Source organism: Lipotes vexillifer, unplaced genomic scaffold (genome assembly GCF_000442215.2).
Source record: "Lipotes vexillifer unplaced genomic scaffold, Lipotes_vexillifer_v1.1 scaffold174, whole genome shotgun sequence".
NCBI lineage: Eukaryota > Metazoa > Chordata > Mammalia > Artiodactyla > Lipotidae > Lipotes > Lipotes vexillifer.
This window is the reverse complement of record NW_006785255.1, coordinates 681,374-703,629: the sequence shown is the minus strand read 5'-3', so window position 1 is coordinate 703,629 and position 22,256 is coordinate 681,374.

Below are 22,256 nucleotides of genomic sequence, written 5' to 3'. Positions count from 1 at the left end.
CTGCAAGCCAGAAGGGAGTGGCAGGACATATTTAAAATGATGAAAGGGAAAAACCTACAACCAGGCTTACTCTACCCAGCAAGGATCTCATTCAGATTCTACAGAGAAATTAAAACCTTTACAGACAAGCAAAAGCTAAGAGAATTCAGCACCAGCACACCAACTTTACAACAAATGCTAAAGGAACTTCTCTAGGCAGGAAACACAAGACAAGGAAAAGGCATACAATAACAAAACCAGAACAATTAAGAAAATGGTAATAGGAACATACATATCAATAATTACCTCAAATGTAAATGGATTAAATCCTCCCTCCCAAAGACATAGACTGGATGAATGGATGCAAAAACAAGACCCATATATATGCTGTCTAGAAGAGGCCCAATTCAGACTTAAGGACACATACACCCGAATGTGAGGGGATGGAGAAAGATATTCCATGCAAATGGAAATCAAAAGAAAGCTGGAGTAGCCATTCTCATATCAGACAAAATAGACTTTAAAATAAAGACTAATACAAGAGACAAAGAAGGACACTACATAATGATCAAGGGATCAATCCAAGAAGAAGATAAAACAATTGTAAATATTTATGCACCCAAAATAGGAGCACCTCAATACGTAAGGCAAATGCTAACAGCCATAAAAGGGGAAACTGACGGTAACACAATATAGTAGGGGACTTTAACACCCCACTTTTACCATTGGACAGATCATCAAAAATCATAATAGGGCTTCCCTGGTGGCGAAGTGGTTGAGAGTCTGCCTGCTGATGAAGGGGACACTGGTACGTGCTCCGGTCCAGGAAGATCTCACATGCCACGGAGTGGCTAGGCCTGTGAGCCATGGCCACTGAGCCTTCACATCCGGAGCCTGTGCTCCACAATGGGAGTGGCCACAATAATGAGAGGCCCACATACTGAAAAAAAAACAGAAAAATCAAAATAAATAAGGAAACACAAGCTTTAAATGTCACATTAAACAAGATGGACTTAATTGATAATTTTAGGACATTCCATCCAAAAACAACAAAATACACTTTCTTCTCAAGTGCTCATGGAACATTCTCCAGGATAGATCATATCTTGGGTCACAAATCCAGCCTTGGTTAAATTAAGAAAATTGAAATCGTATCAAGTATCTTTTCTGACCACAACACAATGAGACTAGATATCAATTACAGGAAAAAAAATGTAAAACATACAAACACATGGAGGTGCAATGATATCCTACTGAATAACCAAGAGAACACTGAAGAAATCAAACAGGAAATCAAAAAATACCTAGAAGTAAATGACAATGGAAACACGATGACCGAAAAACCTATGGGATGCAGCAAAAGCAACTGTAAGAGGGAAGTTTATAGCAATGCAATCGTACCTCAAGAAACAAGAAACATCCGACATGAACAACCTAACCTCACACATATAGCAATTAGAGAAAGAAGAACAAAAAACCCCCAAAGTTAGCAGAAGGAAAGAAATAATTATGATTAAAATTGTGATTAAAAATCTTCCAACAAACAAAAGCCCAGGACCAGATGGCTTCACAGGTGAATTCTATCAAACATTTAGAGAAGAGCTAACACCTATCCTTCTCAAACTCTTCCAAAATATAGCAGAGGGAAGAATACTCCCAAACTCTTTCTATGAGGCCACCGTCACCCTGATATCAAGACCAGAAAAAGATTTCACAAAAAAAGAAAACTACAGGCCAATATCACTGATAAACATAGAGGCAAAAATCCTCAACAAAATACTAGCAAACAGAATTCAGCAGCCTATTAAAAGGATCATACACCTTGATCAAGTGGGGTTTATCTCAGGAATGCAAGGATTCTTCAGTATATGCAAATAAATCAATGTGATATACCATATTAACAAACTGAAGGATAAAAACTATATGATATCTCAATAGATGCAGAAAAAGCTTTCAACAAAATTCAACACCATTTTATGATTAAAACTCACCAGAAAGTATGCATAGAGGGAACTTACCTCAACATAATAAAGGTCATATGTGACAAACCCACAGCCAATATCATTCTCAATAGTGAAAAACTGAAACCATTTACTCTAAAATCAAGAACCAGACAAGAAAGCCCACTCTCACCACTATTATTCAACATAGTTTTGGAAGTGTTAGCCACAGCAATCAGAGAAGAAAAAGTAATAAAAGGAATCCAAATTGGAAGAGAAGAAGTAAAGTTGTCACTTTTTGTAGATGACATGATACTATACATAAAGAATCCTAAAGATACTACCAGAAAACTACTAGAGCTAATCAATGAATTTGATAAAGTAGCAGGATACAAAATTAATGCACAGAAATCTCTTGCATTTCCATACACTAATGATGGAAAATCTGAAAGAGAAATTAAGGAAACACTCCCATTTACCACTACAACAAAAAGAATAAAATTCCTAGGAATAACTAAGGAGACACAAGACCTGTATGCAGAAAACTATAAGACACTGATGAAAAAAATTAAAGATGATACAAACAGATGGAGAGATATACCATGTTCTTGGATTGGAATAATTAATTAACATTGTGAAAATGACTATACTACCCAAGGCAATCTACAGATTCAATGCAATCCCTATCAAACTACCACTGGCATTTTTCAAAGAACTAGAACAAAAAATTTCACAATTTGTATGGAAACACAAAAGACCCCAAATAGCCAAAGCAATATTGAGAAAGAAAAACAGAGCTGGAGGAATAAGGCTCCCTGACTTCAGACTATACTACAAAACTACAGTAATCAAGACAGTGTGGTACTGGCACAAAGACAGAAATATAGATCAATGGAACAGGATAGAAAGCCCAGAGGTAAACCCTTGGTCATGTGGTCACCTTATCTTTGATAACGGAGGCAAGAATATACAGTGGAGAAAAGATAGCCTCTTCAATAAGTGGTGCTGGGAGAACTGAACAGCTACATGTAAAAGAATGAAATTAGAACACTTCCTAACATCATACACAAAAATAAACTCAAAATGGATTAAAGACCTAAATGTAAGGCCAGACCCTATATATCTCTTAGAGGAAAATTTAGGAAGAGCACTCGATATAAATCACAGCAAAATCCTTTTGGACCCACCCCCTATAGAAATGGAAATAAAAACAAAAAGAGAAAATGGAACCTAATGAAACTTCAAAGCTTTTGCACAGCAAAGGTAACCATAAACAAGACGAAAAGACCACCCTCAGAATGGGAGAAAATATTTGCAAAGGAAGCAACTGACAGAAGATTCATCTCCAAAATATACAAGCAGCTCATGCAGCTCAATATCAAAAAAACAAACAACTCAATCCAAAATGGGCAAAAGGCTTAAATAGACATTTCTCCAAAGAATATATACAGATTGTCATCAAACACATGAAAGGATGCTCAACATCACTAATCATTAGAGAAATACATATCAAAACTACAATGAGGTATCACCTCAAACTGGTCAGAGTGGCCATCATCAAAAACCTACAAACAATAAATGCTGGAGAGGGTGTGGAGAAAAGGGAACCCTCTTGCACTGTTGATGGGAATGTAAATTGATACAGCCACTATGGAGAACAGTATAGAGGTTCCTTAAAAAACTAAAAATAGAACTACCGTACAACCCAGCAATCCCACTACTGGGCATATACTCTGGGAAAACCATAAATCAAAAAGAATCATGTACCACTATGTTCATTGCAGATCTATTTACAATAGTCAGGACACGGAAGCAGGCTAAATGGCCATTGACAGATGAATGGATAAAGGAGTTGTGGCACATATATATGATGGAATATTACTCAGCCATATAAAGAAACGAAATTGAGTTATTTGTAGTGAGGTGGATGGACTGAGTCTGTCATACAGAGTGAAGTAAGTCAGAAAGAGAAAAACAAATACCATGGGCTAACAAATATATATGGAATCTTGAGCTTCCCTGGTGGCGCAGTGGTTGAGAATCTGCCTGCCAATGCAGCGGACATGGGTTCGAGCCCTGGTCTTTGAAGATCTCACATGCTGCAGAGCAACTAGGCCCATGAGCCATAACTACTGAGCCTGCGCGTCTGGAGCCTGTGCTCCTCATCAAGAGAGGCTGCGATAGTGAGAGGCCCGCGCACCACGATGAATGTGAATATATATATAGGATCTTAATAAAATAGTTCTGATGAACCTAATTGCAGGAGAGGATTAAAGACACAGGTGTAGATAATGGACTTGAGGATGTGGGGACGGGGAAGTGTAAGCGGGGACAAAGAGAGAGAGTAGCATGGACATATATACGCTACCAAATGTAAAATAGATAGCTAGTGGGAAGCACTAGCTTCATCACACAGTGATATCAGCTTGGTGCTTTGTGACCACATAGAGGAGTGGGATAGGGAGGGTGGAAGGGAGACGCAAGAGGGAGGGGAAATGGGGATATATGTATGCATATAGCTGATTCACTTTGTTAAACAGCAGAAACTAACACAACATTTTAAAGCATTTATACTCCAAGAAGGTGTTAAAAAGAATGATCTATTTCCTATTTGCCCTTTGAAACCTTTTATTGTCACTTTGGTTAAAGGAATAAGTATTTTTCCACAGCAAACTATGATCCTATCTGACCAGATGTTTTAAAATTTTTTGAAATTTTTGACAGACTTCCCAAATATCAAACTCTAATTAATGTTCTTTTTACCTCCAGCTAACTTTGGGGTGTTTCAAATCGCCCCTGGAGCAACCCAAAGAGAAATCTTAAACTAATTGGGATCATATGGTGTGTTAAGTTACATGGGAAACATTGTCCAAACTCACTGTTGTCTGTGTCAGATGGACTCATCAGGCTATCTTCAATTTTATCGTAGCCACCTAACGTGGATAAGGGAAAGGATTTGGGGTTCTTCTGCTGTCTAGTCTCTCAGTCATCTCACCCAATGTCCAAAAATATACTATGAGAATTTCTCCATTTCCTGGCCCTCAAGTCTTGAACCCCATGCTACCTTCTATAATTCCCAACTCCAATTCTTCTAGGAGTTCCTTTTTGCACCTCTGGGACACCCTTCACCTCAGGCATTGGCAGCCCATACACTACTACAGACTACCTATTGGGCTGGCTGCTTCCAAGCAGCCCACATCCTAGGCTTTGTAGATGGTCAATCTCAAGGAATACACGACAGCAAAGGGAAACTTATTATAAGACATAAACTTTATAGACAACAGATTACCCTCAAGGAGAGTCCTGGCAATGCACTGGCAATGGTTCAAATGTTCTCCCCTCTACCCCAGACTTGCATAAGGGACTGGGTCAACCAAGGCCATCTGGTTAGGCAATGGGAGAATAGAGGACACTCAACACCCCATTAGGTTTGAAGGGAATTCAGAGGACACTTCAACCCCTTCAGGTTAAAGCCCCCTAAATGTTTCCAGGATGCTGGATTCCATTTCTAGGAGAGCTCTCTTGTTTTCAGTTGCAGGTTTCTCAACATGGGAGGATCCCCTTTTAACCAGAAGAAACACTCTGGAGTGTATCCTTAAAAATTGGAAATTATAAAAAATAGATGGGCTGAAAAAGGAAAAACTTAAATTTTACTGAAACACTGCTGCTTGACCTTTATATAAGTTGAGGGGATGGAAAACATGGCCTGAAAATGGGTCCCTAAATTATAATATCATCCTGCAATTGGATCTTTACTGTAGCAAGATGAGAAAATGGACTGAGGTTCCCTATGTTCAAGCCTTCATGGTCCTTTACCAAAATCCTGCACTATGCGGCTTTTGTAATCAAAAGCCTAGGGAATCAGAAAACAATCCCTTCTAAACTTTCCAACTCTCAGGGGGGAAACCATGCCTCCCCTGCCTCTCTGGAGCCACCTAGATTTCCAGATTCCTCTAACTGATCCCAAACTCCACCTCCCTATGTCCCTTTATATCCTCCATTGCCTCAGGAGAGAGAGACTAGTCCCTCCGGGTAACTTGTAGTGGAACTTCTTATCACCCAGGATCAGGGAAAATATGCCCTCTTAGGGAAGTAGCAAATGGTGAAGGGGCAATCAGAGTACATGTGCCCTTCTCTTTAACCGATTTAGCCCAATGCAAAGACACTGGGTTGATTTTCTGAAGTTTAGTGAAGGATTTCAAGCTCTAGCTCTGTCCTTTGATTTAACTTGGAAGGATGTCCAAATAGTCCTATTTACCTGCTCTAGTCGTGAGGAAAAACAGAGAATTTCAGCAGCAGCCCAGGGGCACGGTGAACAGCTTGCCAGGGACCAACACCAACATTTTGTTATGGGTGGAAATGCAGTCCCAAATCAGGAACCCTACTGGGGTTATAATTCCCTGGAGGAAACAGAAGCCAGGAACTACATAATCCAATATGTATTAGAAGGGATGAGAAAGTGTATCAAAAAGCCAGTTAATTATGAAAAGGTTAAAGGAGTGACCCAGAAGAAAAAGAAAATCCAGCCCTCTTTTATAGATGGCTTGTGGAGGCTTTTAGAAAATTTACTAACATTAATACCTCCACCCCTGAGGGTCAATCACTGCTGGGACAACATTTTATCAGCCAGTGTGCCCTTGATATTAGGTGGAAACTGGAAACTCCAAAAGTTACAATTAGGTCCTCAAACCCCTATGCCCCAACTCCTAGAGGTGGCCTTTTGGGTATTTAATAATAGAGATCAAAGAATCCAATATGAAAACAGGCAGGCCAGGGCTCATGCTAAACTGATAGCCATTGCTGTCAGCCATACCTTGCAACCTCAGGACAACCCAAGGGGGCTAAGAAGTTTTAACCATCTGTCTAGAGGTGAAACCAGTAAGGGGGAATGCTTCAAATGCAAGCCAACCAGCCACTGGGCTCATTAATGCCAGAAAGAGCCCCCCTGGTCCATGCCCAACCACATCCCCTTGTGGTCAATCCTTATATTAGTCCAGGTTCCTGGAGATGCCAAATGGTTTACTGTGCTTGACCTCAAGGGTGCCTTCTTTTGCATCCCAGTACATCCCTCATCTCAATACCTGTTTGCCTTCAAGTGGACTAACCCCCACTTGGGCCAAATGCAACAATATACCTGGAAAGTGTTGCCTCAGGGGTTTCGGGACAGCCCACACTTTCGCCCAGGCCCTAGGAAAAGAACTAAGGGAAATACACCTAAAAGAAGGGGCTATTCTACATTATGTAGATGATGTATCAATATGTAGCCCCACTATGGAGGACTCAGATCAAAATACCATTTAAGTCCTTAATTTCCTTGGGGCCCAGGGCTACAGTGTCTCCCAAAAATGCACAGATCTCAAAACAAGTTAAATATCTGGGATATATTATAAACCCTGGAAGTAGACATTTATCTCCAGATAAAAAACAAGCTATATTGAGCCTAAGCACCCTAAAGACAAAGAAACATCTTTGTACCTTCTTAGGCATGGCAGGATTTTGCAGAATTTGGATTCCAGGATTTGAACTAATAGTTAAATCCCTATATGAAACCACTAAAGGCCCAGATGCAGAACAATTACTTTGGACTGGGGAACAAGAAAAGGTATTTAATACTATCAAACAGACCTTCACCAGAGCTCCTACTCTGGGTCTCCCCAATTTTAAAAAGCCATTCATCTTATATGTAGTTGAAAAGCAGGGGACAGCTCTGGGTGGTCCTTATACAGAAGCTAGGAGAAGTTCTTCCGCCTATAGGCTATTTTTCCAAACAACTAGATTCTGTGGCCTGAGGTTGGCCTGGCTGCCTCCCAGTGGTAGCTATCACCACTTTATTAGTAGAAGAAGCTAACAAGCTTATCCTTGGATAGTCACTGGAATTCCAGACCCCTCATCAAGTACAAGGCATTCTGGAGATTAAAGGCTACCACTGACTAACTGGAGGCTGTCTTACTAAATACCAGGCTTTTCTCCTTGACTTCTCAGAGGTAACCCTGAAAACTTGCCACACCCTTAACTTGGCTACACTGATGCCCACTGAAAGCCCAAACTAACACATTCCTGCCATGAATCCCTTGACCAGCTTTGTGCCTGTAGGCCTGATCTAACAGAACAGGCCATAGAAAACCCTGAAGAGGAATGGTTTACTGAAGGCAGTAGTTTACAACTAACCACTAATCCTCGCTATTCAATATGGGTGGGGAAATTGAAAACTGGTTATCTAGTTTGTTCTCTTGCACCCCACAAGGAATAAAAAGCTTTCTGGCAGGAGGTTTTGCCCTTCATTTCTTATAACCCTTCTCTTTTCAGTTATACTGATTTATGCTATATTTTGTCTAGTACTCCATTGTCTTCCCCACTGTTGTAAATCTGTGACTAAGACTTTTTGGTCCAAGAAGGAGACCTGGGGCAAACAGGTCCAGACCTTTCATTTTAAAAATAGAGAAACATGTTAAACTTTAACCCTGAGATCAACAAAAATACACACTCAAGCAGAATGGCTTCACAATTTTGACAAGGGTGATATTGCTTCTACTGTATGGTCAACAATTAAGGAAACTCTCCCAAGGTTAACCTGGTTCCTTCCCTTTCTAGGTCTTTTAATGGCTATTGTTGTTCTCCATTTTGACCCTTGTTTGTTTAACCTTTTGGTTAAGTTTGTGTCTTCCAGGCTCTATCAGTTTCAAGTAAGGCTCATCATGGCCCAAGGAAATCATCCCATTCCAGTGGAAGATGGCTCAGGTCCCTATAGGTCCTTGGAACAGTCAGCAAGGGACTTCTACACCACTAGGGTAGGCTGAGATCTGTGGACCCTGTCCAACAGGAAGAAGTTTCAGAAGCGACCTTCTGCCCCTTACCCCTAAAGAATAAGGGGTGTAGAATCTCTCAGTGGAGAATGAGACAGGCTAGCATCTGGAATTTGGGACCCTTTGCTGCAGTGCTTGTAACTGGACAAATGTCTCCTCAAGCAACAAAATACCAAGAAAGTATACGGGACTGAAAATAGCTGTGGGCATGTGCAGTTGGGGTGAATTATGGACAACAAGATACAAAAAGACCAAAAACCCAAATGCCACTTCTGAAGAGCTGGGAGCAAAATCAGGGTACTGCACATGCACCCTGTACACAGCACCATCAAGGGGTGGGTAAACTAGCTAAGCCACCCCTCCAGGCCAAACCCTGGACCCGCCCCTACCCTCACTCCGTATAAGGAACCAGTTTGCCTGCACTTTGGTGAGAGAGCAAGGGAACCTGTAACTTGTTTTCACTCCCTCCTGCTACAGCAGGAGCCCCAATAAAGCCTTGCCTGAATTTCTTGTCTGTCCTCTTATCAATTTCTATTGATTTAGAAAGGTTAAGAACCTTGGTCGGTAACAAGTATATTAAAAAGTTCCTCTAATCAACTCCAGTTCCCAGATGGGACTACTGTTCATAAAGCCACTTACTGTTAATAACATTTTAGGAATAGCACCAACTTGATTCTTACCAGCTGTACTAGTTTCCTCAGACTGCTATAAAAAAGTATCAAAAACATGTGGCTTGAAACAACAGGAATGTATTTTTCTATAGTTCTGAAGGCCAGAAGTCTGAAATCTAGGTGTCAGCCAGGGCTATTCTCCCACTGAAGGCACTAGGACTCTTAGTTTTATCATTTTCTTTCTACTGCTTACTTGAGATTTTATTTGCTCTTTTGTTTCTAGTTTCTTAAGGTGGAAGCTGAGACTATTGGTATAAGAACTCCTTTTCTAATATAGGGATTTTATGTGATAATTTTTTCTCTGAGGATTGCTCTAGAGTATCCCACAAATTTTACATTGTGTTTTTGGGATTTTTTTGATTCAAACTACTTTCTAATTTCTTCTTTGAGTTCTTTCATTCATGAGTCATTTAGAATTTGACTTTTTAAAAACTTTTTATGGGACTTCCCTGGTGGCACAGTAGTTAAGAATCCACCTGCCAATGCAGGGGACATGAGTTCGATCCCTGGGCCAGGAAGATACCACATGTCACGGAGCAACTAAGCCCTTGTGCCACAACTACTGAGCCTGCACTCTAGAGCCCACGAGTCATAACTTCTGAGCCCACATGCCACAACTACTGAAGCCCGCGACCTTAGAGCCCTTGCTCCACAACAAAGAGAAGCCACCGCAATGAGAAGCCTGTGCACTGCAATGAAGAGTAGCCCCCACTCGCCGCAGCTAGAGAAAGCCCACGCACAGCAATGAAGACCCAACGCAGCCAAAAAATAAAGTCATTTATAAAAACAAAACATAAAAACTTTTATTTTGATTTAATTTTAGACTCACTTAGAAGTTGCAAAAATAATATAGAGAGTTCCTGTGTACCCTTCAGCCAGCTTCATAGAATTTTATTAAAACCAGGAAAGTGCTGTTGTTACAACACCATTAACCATAGACCTTATTTGGATTTTACCAGTTTTACAAGTACTCTTTTTGTGTCTATAAAGTTTACTACATGTACTGATTTATTTGACCACCACCAAAATCAGGGCACAGAACTGCTCCATCATATCAAAGATACTCCTTGTGCTGCCCCTTCATAGTCACACCTTCACCCTAACTCCTTCCAAACTTCTTTTGTTCTTGAACATGTTATATTTCTTCATCTATGCATTTGTTCTGGCTCTTTTAAATGTTTTTTAAATGCTCTTGATTAGCCTTCTGATTTCTGATGCTGATATAGTAGCCCTTCCTGGAATATAGCTTTAGTTATAGTGTAATATACTTTTCATAATTTTGTTAGTAAGGGTTTAGGGTCTTAGGTACTGCTTTGTGAGATTAATATTTGTACACTTTTTGCTTTGCTGTTAATGTAAAAGTATGTTTTTTTTATTATATTTTCTATCTTGTTATTGCTTGTTCACAAAAAATTACCGGTCTTTCTAGCTCCTTTCTCTCTTTTTTGGCTCATATTTCTTCAACTCTTATTTCTTTATTTCTCATTCTTCTCCCATACCCTTGTCAGAGGGAAAAATGTGTCTTTCCTTTACTCATGAAGAGCAGTTTTCTGATTTCTCCTGATACCTTCCACATGCTGATATCAAGTCCTATAATGCCTCACCCAGCATTAGGAGGCTCTTGAAAGTAAATTCCCAAGGACTGATTTCTGACAGAAATTCTTCCTATATACCTAAAAATTTTTAATAAGATAGTTTTACCTGGAAACTAAATCAGGAAATTTATAATTATTAGAGCAGAGACTCTAATAATTAAAGAAATATATGAAACATCATTAACACTACCAGCTTAAAATGCTGTTGTTAGGCAGTAGTAGCTGAAATTTTAAAGTTTACTATAGAAACTATTATAGTAGTGCATGAAATTCTTAGAACAGAATGATTAACTTAAAATTCAGAGGTGAAATTCTGTATTATTTAAAAAATAAAATTGTAATGCACACTTCTAAAATATAAAAAATCTGTAATTAACTCAGGGGGTGGAAACATTTATTTTATTAGATATAAACAATTTAATTAGAAGAGCTCTTTTCAAAAGTTATGTTTTTAGTGAAGATAAGAATCCTTATTATGTTAATCCTCCATATGGAGAGACTGAAATAAATGATTCAGATAACAGGTAAAAAAAAACCTTTGGGAGAAGACAACAAAGAAAAGAAATACAGCTAAGAGAAATGATCAGATGCAAATAACCTTGGGGTTGGGGTTGAGAGAAGAGTGGTAGTGTAGAGTTGAGGTAGATGGTCAAAGTGAACAGCCTAGTTTTCAGATTCAGGAGCAGATCATATTAATAGGATTGAAAAAGATAAACTTTGGCAGACTATGGCTAAAAATAGATTAAAGGTTTGTAGTAGCTACTTCCATCTTTATACGGCTTCATATGTCTCAACATATGCAACCTCTGTAGAAAGGAGGCAGTTATGTTTAAAAACAAAGCATTTGGAATCAGATTACTTAGGTAGAGATGCCAGTTCTAACATTTAAGGCTAGTAATATCATGAGTGAGCAATCCAATCTCTTAAGAGTTTCAGTGTCTACCTCTGTAAAATGTGTATAATAGTAGTACCTGCTTCAAGGGTTGTTCTGAGGATAAATTGGGATAATTCAACATAAAGAAATAGCCCTTATTTAAGAATGCTAACTACTGTCATTATCAAATATATCCCACTTTAATGTTAGAAACTTTTTCACTTGAGGTAGAAATAAATTATCCCTGACTTTCCCAATTGGCTTATTTTTGTATCTCTGCCATTCCTGACCAGGGCAAGAAATAGATTAAAAAACCCACATCAACCAGGGCTGTGGTTAGGATACCATCTGACATCTGCTTATGAACTCTGAGCTTATAAAACTGTGTCCTCCAAGCTGCAGGCTTCCCCTATATTTGCCAGTATATTATATTTGTCAGTATGACAGAGTGTCTGCCCCTACTTGCCCCCAGCTCTTGATTAGCCTTCTGATTTCTGATGCTGATACAGTAGCCCTTTCTTGAATTTAAGCCTGCTTTACTAGTACTCAACAACCTACAGAGCCGACGCTAGCCCTTTCTCCGGAGGAACTGAACATGTGCCTCTGATTAGTTTCTAACCCTTCATCAGCTAGATCACTGCTCTCCTAATATAGAATTTCAGTTCTTCCTAAATTCTCTTGCTGCTATACCTTAACAGATAGGTCAGAAGCCCCTTGGTACTGATTTGATTTGGAACAAGCTTCAGTTTTCCCTGACCATTTGGACAGTGTTAACCTATATTGCAGGAGCCTACCCTATGCTCATATCAATTCGCTTATTTATTCTTACTTCTGACACCCCACCTTTACCTTTCAAAATAATTAGTATTTCCCAGGATGCATCAATGCCAAGCTAGTCTGAATTGTGGTAAAAAACATGGAGATGTTTCATAAAGTAAGAAATTGGGATTTGGATGTCACATGGCTCAATGGTATTAACTGTCCTACTTATTTATTTCACAGGTTTACTGTAAAATGAAAGACTATACACAAAGCATATTTTAAAGTCTAAATTATAACACTATAATGATAATGGGCAGAAGTTCTTTTTTTGTTTCCAGCTCTCCCTTCCTCTGCCTTTCTTGTCATGTCTTTGTTTCCCTGATGTGGCTACCTCATTACATATCTTCTCCCTTTTTCCTCTTTCTTTCTTACCTTCCACTTCCTTCACCCCTCATGTCCTTTATACTTTTTTATTTTCATCAAATAGACTGCTCCTATTTCTCGCGGGGAGCAGGGAGATGTTAGTGCCTCTCTCAGATGGGCTTTTACACTATCTCCTATTGTATCTGATGATGAATTTCTGTGTCATTCCAGGAGAACTTGCACATGATGGGATGGGACAAGTCAAGGCTTGGGACATAGTGGGTGTATTCATACAATGGAAATAAATGCAAATCTAAAAAGAGTGAAACTTATTTTTATATGTTGATGTAGAAAAATCTCCAAAGTAGATTATCAAGGTAAAAACAAAATACAGAAAATGTATATAGAATTATTTAATTTATGTTTTTAAAAAAGGGATATACATGCCTCATGTATTACCTTTGTTGTAGGGAAGGTTAAACAAATTGACACCATTTATAGTCTTTCAAAAGAGTCAAGGTTATTTGACTCAGCAATTCCACTTTTATTACTAAATATTTTATACTGAAGAAATAAATTTCATATAATTATTACAATATACTTGTTATAATATTTTAATAGCAAAAAAATGGAAATAATTCCAACATTAAGAAATTAGGTAAATAAATCAAGGAATATCCTTAAATTTTTGAACTCTATTTAATGACATGGGAAATGTAATAACAAATGTTTAAACAAAAAGTCAAGTTACAAAACAAATTTTACAGAAGGATCTTAATTTTGCTCATGTGTAAGACACATTTGCATAGACAAATAATGAAGGAAATACATGAAAGTGTTTGGAGTGGATATCACTGAGTAATGAGATTAACTTGGTTTATGTTGTCTTCTCTGTCCTTTCTCCATTATCTAAATGTTAAAATATGAAAAAACATTCTTCTATAATAATAAATTAGAAAACATTATTAAAAAAAAAACAAAAACGATTTTTCCAAAAATTCAGGAGTTCAGTTGAGCTTAGTTCCTTAGAAGTTTCACTTATTTTTTAACACATGGCTGGTTTCCATATCTTAAAGTAAATATATCTTCTCTTTTTAAAATTTTTATTTTATTTTGGAGCAATAGTTGATTAACAATGTTGCATTAGTTTCAGGTGTACAGCAAAGTGATTCAGTTATACATATACGTGTATCTATTCTTTTTCAAATTCTTTTCCCATTTAGCTTATTACAGAATACTGAGAAGAGTTTCCTGCTGCTATACAGTAGGTCCTTGTTATTTATCTATTTTAAATATAGCAGTGTGTGCAGGTCAATCCCAAACTCTCAATCTATCCCTCCCCCAACCTGCTCCTCCCCTCTGGTAACCATAAGTTTGCTCTCTGTTAGTCTTTTTTTTGTTTTGTAAATAAGTTCATTTGTATCATTTTTTTAGATTCCACATATAAGTGATGTCATATGATATTTGTCTTTGTCTGTCTGACTTACTTCACTTAGTATGATAATCTCCAGGTCCATTCATGTTGTTGCAGATGACATTATTTCATTCTTTTTAATGGCTGAGTAATAGTCCACTGTGTAGATATATATACCACATCTTCTTTATCCATTCCTCTGTTGATGGACAATTAGGGTGCCTCCATGTATTGGCTATTGTAAATAGTACTGAAATGAACATTGAGGTGCATGTAGATTTTTGAATAAATATTTCCTCTGCCTATATGCTCAGGAGTGGGATTGCAGGATCATATGTTAGCTCTAATTTTAGTTTTAAAGGAAACTCCATACTGTTCTTCAGAGTGTTTATACCAGTTTACATTCCCACCAACAGTGTAGGAGGGTTGCCTTTTATCCACACACTCTCATGTATCTATTGTTTGTAGATTTTTTGTTGATGGCCATTCTGACCAGTGTGAGACGATACCTCATTGTAGTTTTGATTTGCATTTCTCTAATAACTAGTGATGTTGAGCATCTTTTTTGTTGTTGTTGTGGTACGGGGGCCTCTCACTGTTGTGGCCTCTCCCCTTGTGGAGCACAGGCTCCAGACATGCAGGCTCAGCGGCCATGGCTCACGGGCCTAGCCACTCCACAGCATGTGGGATCTTCCCGGACCAGGGCATGAACCCATGTCCCCTGCATCAGCAGGTGGACTCAACCACTGCGCCACCAGGGAAGCCCTGTTGAGCATCTTTTCATGTGCTTTTTAGCCATCTGTATGTCTTCTTTGAAGAAATGTCAATTTATATCTTTTGCTCATTTTTTGATTGGGTTGGTTGTTTTTAGATATTGAGCTGCATGAGCTGTTTGTATATTTTGGAGATTAATCCCCTGTCAGTTGTTTCATTTACAAATATTTTCTCTCATTCTGAGAGTTGTCTTTTCATTTTGTTTATGGTTTCCTTTGCTGTGCAAAACTTTCCTCTATGCCCACTTTCTGGAGAGTATTTTTTTTTTTTATCATAAACAGGTGTTGAATTTTAGTAAAAGATTTTTCTGCATCTATCAAGATGTTCATATGGTTTTAATTCTTCAGTTTCTCAATGTGGTGTATCACAGTGATTGATTTGTGGATATTGAAACATCCTTGCAACACTGGGATAAATCCCACTTGATCTTGGGTTATGATCCTTTTAATATATTGTTGGATTTGGATTGCTAATATTTTGCTGAGGATTTTTGTGTCTTTGTTCATCAGTGATATTGGCAGGTAATTTTCTTTTTTTGTGGTATCTTTGTCTGGTTTTGGTATCAGGGTGATGATGGCATCATAGAATAAGTTTGGGAGTATTCCTTCCTCTGCAACTTTTTGGAAGAGTTTCGGAAAGTTAGGTGTTAACTCTTCTCTAAATGTTTGATAGAATTCACCTGTGAAGCCATCTGGACCTGAACTTTTGTTTGTTGGGGGTTTTTAAATCACAGTTTCGATTTCAGTACTTGTGATTGGTCTGTTCATATTTTCTATTTCTTCTTGTTTCAGTCTTGGGAGATTGTACCTATCTAAGAATTTGTCCATTTCTTCCAGTTTGTCCACTTTATTGGTATATAGTTGCTTGTAGTAGTTTCTAATGATGCTTTATTTCTGTGGTGGCTGTTGTACCTTCTCCTTTTTCATTTCCAATTTTATTGATCTGTTCTCTCTCCAGTTTTTTCTTGATAAGTCTGGCTAAAGATTTATCAATTTTGTTTATCTTTTCAAAGAACCAGCTTTTAGTTTCACTGTTTTCTTTGTCTCTATTTCCTTTATTTCTGCTCTGACCTTTATGATTTCTTTCCTTCTACTAACTTTAGGTTTGTTTGTTCTTCTTTCTCTAGTTGATTTAGGTGTAAGGTTAGGTTGTTTATATGAGATTTTTCTTGTTTCCTGAGGTAAGACTGTATTGCTATAAACTACCCTCTTAGAACTGTTTTTGCCATGTAGCATAGGTTTTGGATCATCCAGCTTTCATTTTCATGTGTCTCGAGATATTTTTTTATTTCCTCTTTGATTTCTTCAGTAATCCATTCATTGTTTACTAGCATATTGTTTAGCCTCCACGTATTTGTGCTTTTTATAGTTTTTTTCTTGTAGTTGATTTTTAATCTCATAGCATTGTGGTTGGAAATCATGCTTGATATGATGTCAATTTTTAAAAAATTTACCAAGGCTCACTTTGTGGCCCATCCTGTGATCAATCCTGGAGAATATTCCATGTGCACTTGAGAAGAATGTGTATTCTGCTGCTCTTGGATGGAATGCTCTATAAATATTAAGTCCATCTGGTCTAATGTGTCATTTAAGGCCTGTGTTTCTTTACTGGTCTTCTGTCTGGATGATCTGTCCATTGATGAAAGTGGGGTGTTAAAGTCCCACACTATTACTGTGAAACTGTCAATTTCTCCTTTTATGGCTGTTAGTATTTGCCTTATATACTGGGGTGCTCCTATGCTGGGTGCATACATATTTACAATTGTTATATCTTCTTCTTGGATTGATCCCTTGATCATTATGTAGTATCTTTCTTTGTCTTTTGTAATGGTCTTTATTTTAAAGTCTGTTTGTCTGATATGAGTATTGCTATCCATCTTTCTTTTGACTTCCATTTGCATGGAGTATCTTTTTCCATCCCCTCACTTTCAGTCTGTATGTGTCCCTAGATCTTAAGTGGGTCTCTTGTAGTCTATGTCTTTGGTTGGAGCATTTAATTCATTTACATTTAAGGTAATTATTAATATGTATGTTCATAATGCCATGTTGTTAATTGTTTTGGATTTGTTTTTGTAGGTATTTATTCTTCCCTTTCTCTTTTGTTTTCTTCTCTTGTGATTTGATGACTAACTTTTGTGTTGTGTTTGTATTTCTTTTTCTTTATTTTGTGTGTAGCTACTGTAGATTTTTGGGTTGCAGTTACCATGAGGTTTTGATATAGTAGTCTATATATAAAGAAGATTGCTTTAGGTTGCAGGTCTTCTAATTTCAAATGCACTTCCAATATCCTGCATTGGTGCTTTCCTCTTCTCACAATTGCTTGTTTTGATATAATATTTGTGTTCAGTTGATTTTCTACATTTATTTTATTTTTTTATTACTTATTTATTTTTTTTATAGAACATTTTATTTTTTTAATTTTTTTAACATCTTTATTGGAGTATAATTGCTTTACTACATTTACTTTATATTTGCCTTTACTGGTGAGCTTTTCCATTCATAATTTTCTTGTTTCTAGTAGCAACCTTTTCTTTTCCACTTAGAGAATTTCCTTTAGCATTTCTTGTAGAGCTGGTTGGGAGGTGCTGAATTCTCTTAGCTTTTGCTGTCTGTAAAGCTTTTGATTTCTCTGTTGAATCTGTATGACAGTCTTGCTGGGTTGGTTGCAGGTTCTTCCCTTTCATCACTTTATATCATGCCACTCCCTTCTGGCCTGCAGAGTTTCTGCTGAGAAATTGGCTGATAACCTTATGGGAGTTCCCTTGTATGTTATTTGTTGCTTTTCCCTTGTTGTTTTAATATTTTTTCTTTGTCTTTAATTTTTGTTAATTTGATTACTATGTGTCTCAGCGTGTTCCTCCTTGGGTTTATTCTGCCTGGGACTCTTTGTGTTTTCTGGACTTGGGTGACTGTTTCCTTCCCCACGTTAGGGAATTTTTCAGCTATTATATTTTCCAGTGTTTTCTCAGGTCCTTTCTTCTCCTTCTGGGACCCCTATAATGTGAATGTTGGTGCACTTAATGTTGTACCAGAGGTCTCTTAGACTGCCTTAATTTCTTTTCATTCTTTTTTCTTTATTCTATTCCATGGCATTTATTTCCACCATTCTGCCTTCCAGCTCACTTATCTGTTCTTCTACCTCAGATCTGTTTCTGTTCTGCAGACTGCTGGATTGTAGTTCTTCTTGCTTCTGCTCTCTGCCCTTTGGTGGATGAGGCTAAGAAGCTTGTGCAGGCTTCCTGGTGGGAGTGCCTGGTTTCTGCTCACTGGTGTGTGGAGCCAGGTCTTGTCCCTCTGGTGGGCAGGGCTGTGCTCAGGAAGACTTTAAGCAGCCTGTATACTGATGGGTGAGGCAGTGTTCCCACCCTGTTGGTGGTTTGGCCGGAGGCATTCCAGCACTGGAGCCTACAGGCTGTTGGATGGCATTAGGTATTGGGAAGGAAATGGCTGCCTCCAGGAGGGCTGATGTCAATGAATACTCACCAGAGCTGCTGATACCAGTGTCTTTGTCCCCACAGTGAGCCACAGCCACTCCTTGCCTCTGCAGAAGGCCCTCCAATACTAGCAAGTAGGTCTGGCCCGGTCTCTTATGAAATCATTGCTTTTCCCCCTGGGTCCTTGTGCACATAGGACCTTGTGAGAGCCCTCCAAGAGTAAAGTTTCTGTTTCCCTCAGTCCTATGGTATTTCTGTGATCAAACCCCACTGGCCTTCAAAGCCAGATTCTCTGGGGGCTCCTCCTCCCATGGCCAGAGCCCCAGGCTGGGAAGCCTGACATGGGGCTCAGGATTTGCACTCCTGTGGGATAACTTCTGTGGTATAATTATTTTCCAGATTTTGGGTTGCCCACCTGGCAGGAATGGGATTTGATTTTATCATGATTGCATCCCTCCTACCATCTCGTTGTGGCTTCTTTTTTGTATTTGAGTGTTAGTGTATCTTTTTTGGAAGGTCCCAGCATTTTTTTTTTTTCTTTCAGTAGTTGTTCAGCAGTTAGGTGTTTTTTAATTCTTTTTTTTTTTATTTTTATTTTTTGGCTGTGTTGGGTCTTCATTGCTGCACATGCGCTTTCTTTAGTTTCAGCGAGCATGGGCTACTCTTCGTTTCAGTGTGCGGGCTTATTGTGGTGGCTTCTCTTGTTGCAGAGCATGGGCTCTAGGTGCACAGGCTTCAGTAGTTGTGGCACGCAGGCTCAGTAGTTGCGGCATGCAGGCACTAGAGCGCAGGCTCAGTAATTATGACGCATGGGTTTAGTTGCTCCGCGGCATGTGGGATCTTCCCAGAGCAGGGATGGAACCCATGTGCCCTGCATCGGCAGGCAGATTCTTAACCACTGTGCCAGCTGAGAAGTCTCAGCAGTTAGTTTTGATTTTGGTGTTTTTGTGAGAAGGGGTGAACTCGTTTCTGTCTAGTCCACCATCTTGCCAGCCAGTATATATTTTCTTAAATTAACTCTATCTATCTAGCTATTTCACTATCTATCGTCTATCTGACCACTTGTCTGTCTATCTTCCATTTATATATGTCTGCCTATCTGTCCTTCTGTCATCTGTATTTACTCTCCTCAGCTGAGTTTTCTAAAGAAGTTTGTTGTATGTTTTCTCTTGCTTAGTTAATAACTCTTATGGTAATATGTGGCTGCTGCTAGGCTTGTTGAGTAGACTTGGTGTGTTCTTCATAGAGATATAACTTTTCAAATTACAAGAGTATCATTACACTAATTCCTTACCTCTCCAAGAATAAACTTGTTTAGAGCATGTTTTGTTTAAAAGTAGGCCCATTCTTAAATGTTTTTGAGTAATGGTGCATTAAAAGGCACATTTAGCTTAGAGATTACACAGCAAATTTGCAAAAGACAAGCATGCAACTACCTGCTCTATGAAGTTCTTTTCTGTATATGTAGTTCATATTTGTTCAAATTAAACATGGAAGTTAAATTCAGTCAAATAAATCCTTCTAGTCATCCAGATTGTTGTAAGTAAACCATTTGGATAAGAAGATACCTGTTAGTCAAAGGAGCAATCATATCTTTTTGAAAGAGATAAGGTGAGTAATCAAATTATTGGTATCAACAACAACAATTTTACTGCAGTCTGTGCTTACAATTCATTTTTCTTCCCTAAATATTCCTTCATTCCACTACTGGCTATATAATACATATAGGTCCATTCTCTTCATTGTTCTTTTCCGTATTAGTAATAGGAATTTTAGCTAAGACTGAGTACACTATTTTCTAAGGTATGATTGCTTAAGAATTAGATGTTCCCTTAACTGTGTTTCCATGGTGTTTTTTTCATGTATCCATAAGTGCAGAAATATTTAATTTTTAAAGTATATGTCACACTAGACTGTAAACTTCTCATAATTAGAACTCATGCTCTATCCATTTTCATGTACCCACACTAATGATAGTGCTTGGTACTAAGTAAGCAATCAATAAATGATTTTTATAAATGTAGAAAAGGATAGATGATAACAATAGCTTCTAGGAGAAAACAAACAAACTACATGGTTGAATTTGAAACTCTCTCTAATATTATTTTTAATGAAAGAACTTCTAATATTTCTAATAAATTTTATATTGTTGTACTGATCCTGCAAATATAATATTGATTTATGTTTCTGATCCTCTGGTTCATTTGAAATAGGAGAAAACAAAATGGAGGAAATATTATTTAGAGTTTATATGTTTTCTTTTAATCAATGTTTCCTAAATGGAAATTTATACTATTATCTTCAAGAGAGACTTTAAAACTTTAAGAAACCAAAAGCAAATCATATGTAAGTACAGATATTTCTTGTATCAGCCCAACCAAAAGTTACCTATTTATCTCTAATTATAACTCTGAATTGAAGTTAATGTTGTTTCTATCAAGGGGTTACTTCTTGTGCAATATTCTGACTTTTGTTTTTATATATTTTAGGTTCTGCTAGATTTTTTTTAACTTATGTTAACCAACTCATAGTAATTAGGGAAAAAAATGAAGAAGTAAAGAAGAAAGATTTTTGTCTGAAAAAATTTCTACACTGAGTGGTCCACGACTAGACACCATTTCAGAGTCAGGAAGAGATCATGCAGAAGGCTTTGCATTATGTTGAAATTCTCCTGTGAGATGTAGAATAATGGCCCACCAAAGATGTCTGCCCATATAATAAACCCCAGAACCTATGACTATGTTACCTTACATGACAATTGGGACTTTACAGATATGATCAAATTAAGGATACTGAGATGGAAAGGTTATCTTTTATTAGCCAAGTGAATAATCACAAGGGTCCTTGTAAGTGAAAGAAGGCAGGAGAGTCAGGGACAGATTTGAAGATGATGGCTTTGAAGATGGAAGAAAGGAACACAAGCGAGGAATGCTGGTGGTCTCTTAAAGCTGGAAAAGGTAAGAAACTGGATTCTTCCCTGGAGCCTTCACAAAGAAATGCAGTATTGCTGACAGCTTTATTTTAGCCTAGTGAAAGCCATTTTATACTTCATGCAGGCAGCTTTTGTGATGAGTTTAGCTAGCTTGACCTGTTAGTGTTGACTAGAGTGAACAGGGCGATCAGTGAGAATACGTGAGAAGTGAGGTCAATGACAAACTGACCAGCCAGACAAGACAGGATCCCTCTGAAAGACTGAGTGACCTGGAGCATAACCTTAAGAGTTAGATAACCAAAAGGGAGAGTAGTCTTGAGAGTGAATGAGGCATGAGAGGGACAAAGCAAGAAATGGCACATTGTTCTCTCATGCATCCTATGTTCTGGGTGTCACCAAATTGAGAAAGAATGAGGATAGGAGTTCTACCAGCAAAAGAAGTTTGATATTTCATGGGCTCTAAATTACAGAGAATATAAAGAAAGATCATATACAGAGACAGCTTATAGTGGAAAATTAGAAAACCATTAAACATATTTTCAACACAGACAAAATCAAAAGACAAACAATAAGCTAGGAAAAATATATACTGTATTTACTACATGTCTAACTTTTAAAAGTTGTCCAAGACTCAAGGATGGGTATGTTATTCAGGCTGTTGCAATAGGAAGAATAACTAAAGGGAGTGTTTCCTGGAAAATGGGAAACAAGAGCGG